A 2,866-nucleotide genomic window follows, 5' to 3' on the forward strand; every position below is an offset into this window, starting at 1 on the left:
AGGGAAGTCATAGTAGGATGGTTACGCAAGAAAATAGCGACAAAAGAAAAATTAGAGAGATACCAATACAATGAGATGCAGGGAAAGTTCGGAACAAGACAGAAACTCGAGAAGACAAAATACCTCGGGGAGAGGATTGGCGGAGCTGTATGGTTCCACGCGACAAGAGGAGGGAATAGGATCCTTCTTGGCCAGGCGGGAAACTCTTCGAATCAATTTCTCCAAGTCCTTTGCAGAAAGATCACTTGGAGATTCTATTGGCGTCGTTTTCACCGGAATACGTCCAAAGGGGATTTTTGCGAGCACTGAAGAGGCTGCACTCTAATCCTAAGGAAGTAGGCGGTGATTTGAACGCCGGATAGTTCTTTGCCTCGAGTATTTTGAAGGCTGATGAATACGAGACATAAGTGCTTACGTCGCCTTTTTCTCTTCTTCGGAAGCTTCGGCGTCCCGGGAACGGCGGCGCTGAATTTTGGCACTTCCGTCGAAAGGGATTATGTTGTGTTCCACAGAGTTGGCACTTTCTTCGTGAATGTAGAGCCATCTTTTGCGCCATCCTTGGACAGAATCAGGAAACTTGACGTCGAAATAATCAACGTCGGTTCGGACACAGATAACAACGCCGCCTATGTTATAGGTGGCGTTGTGGGAGCCATTGCGGCGGAGGCAGAAAATGCGTTTCCACAGAGCCCAATTAGGAGGGATTCCAAGGAAGCATTCGCACAGTGTGATAAAAATGGAAATGTGGAGGATGGAATTTGGGGTCAACTGGTGCAGTTGAATCCCGTAAACAAAAAGGAGGCCGCGGAGGAAATCGTGAATTGGGGCCGAAAGGCCGCGGATGAGGTGATCAACGAAACTAACCCGGTACTCCATTGGAGGGTTGGGGTAGCTTTCTTCGGCTGGGAAAGCGGATGGCGTCTTCCTTCTTCATCGGGCCAAGCCTCTTCGGCGTGTTGACGTCCCGGTTGGAGATTTTAGATCTCTCCCACTCAAGATCTTCGGCGGCCATCTTGGACTGCGGAGTCTTTGTGGCGAGTGAGTCGCGTGCGCGGTGGCATCAACGGCAATGGAAAAAGCAATGTTCGTGAGTGCGGAAGATCAGAGAGAGTTGGGCGCAGGGGAAGTTTTTGCGAAGAGGAACAGATGTGCGGCGCAAGCGAAGGAGTGAACGGAGGTTGAAGAAAGGTTTATATAAGAATCGGGCGAAGCAATGCACCGTTGGATGAAGAAATCGTGTGGTGAAAAAAAATCTTCTAGATAAAAGGGTAAAAAGGTATTTTTACTGAGATAGGCGTTACCGTACGTGCGCCAGGAAAAGCGGAGGACGTGTGTCCCCCACTTGCACGACGTGTCAACGTGGTGGAAACAATGGACCCACAAGGCAGAAAAATCACGACTATTAACAAAGATGAAGTAAATTTGATTAAGGGAAGCATGCCGACAAGAAAAATAAAAGAAGATTGGCGACGGGAGAAGTTATTAAATACTTCGGGAGCCTTTGATCAAATACAAGTTTTTGCCCAAATGCTCGGGGGCTACTTCGATAAAAAGTAAAATTTCGAGTATGGCAATATAGAAATTGCGGGAGCCTACAACCAAGCACAAGTCCTTGGCTGTAGCCTCGGGGGCTACTCCCATCGGGAGCGCTGTTCGCGCACCCGAGAGATAAAAAAAAGAAGAGAGATCATATTGGGAAATAATGACAATATAGCGACAAGGTGGACTAAAATGTTGAGCCTACAACCAAGCACAAGTTCTTGGTTGTAGCCTCGGGGGCTACTCCCATCGGGAACGCTGTTCGCGTGCCCGATGAAATTAACAAAGAAAAGATAGAAAAGCAAGAGAGTATATTTCGAGTTATAATTAACTCTACATATACTCCCATCGGGAGAGCAATATAAGTCATATTTGACTCGATAAAATGTGCCATTCCAACAGCCGGAAAAGCACTCGACAATATATTCTCGGAACGCCAAAGTTGCGATCAATTTCCGAATGCCGCAAATTTGCGAAGGTAAGACCCCAGATCCGTTCTGCTGGGCGTGGCATCGCCGAAGACTGCGCTCTGCTACTTTTATCCGTATCAACGGATACGAAGAAAAATCCTAACGGACGCGTTAGGTACTCGATAAATTTGATCGGGACTCGACGGAATGGTAAGACCTTAAGCGGCACTCGTCGAAGTTTACACCGGTATCCGAGATCATGTCCGGGGACGTGGTTTTGAAGTAGGTTTTTGCGGATTGCCACTAGAGCGGTTAACTAGTACCGATCCGTCGGATGAACTAGCCCCAACTACCATTATCCCTGTACAATATAGAATTTTATGTGAAGAAATATAAAAAAGTTAAAGCTCTCGGATAAAAATAAACAGTGGAGATTTTCCCTGACTCTACGATTCAAGCAAAATCTTGGGGGCTACTGACATAGGCATCCCAAATGGGCCTGCCGAAGATAGTACCCGGGGTTTACTGAAGGCCCAATATCCGAAGAGTAAGAAGATTCGGGAGCCCAAGATGTATTAAGGAAAGTTAGAATTGTAATAGGATGTGTTATTTGTAAATGCGGCGGGATGAGTTAGAAACCGTCCCGGACTCGTAACTTGTACAAAACGAAATCCTCGGCTCCACCTCCTATATAAAGGGGAGTCGAGGGACGAAGAGGCAATCGAATCATTGTTACAAACCCTAGTTTTCATAATCGTCGAGTACTTTTCGGCTGAAACCTTCGAGATCTACTTGCCCTCTACTTCCAACTAAACCCTAGCCTACAATCCATAGGCATTGACAAGTTGATACCTTGTCAGTAGGGGTTGGTACGGTGCCGCCCTATAGCAACATGGGAGAGCGGATAGAAGGAGGGG

The sequence above is a fragment of the Lolium rigidum genome, chromosome 1 (assembly GCF_022539505.1).
Source record: "Lolium rigidum isolate FL_2022 chromosome 1, APGP_CSIRO_Lrig_0.1, whole genome shotgun sequence".
In the NCBI taxonomy this organism is placed as follows: Eukaryota; Viridiplantae; Streptophyta; class Magnoliopsida; order Poales; family Poaceae; genus Lolium; species Lolium rigidum.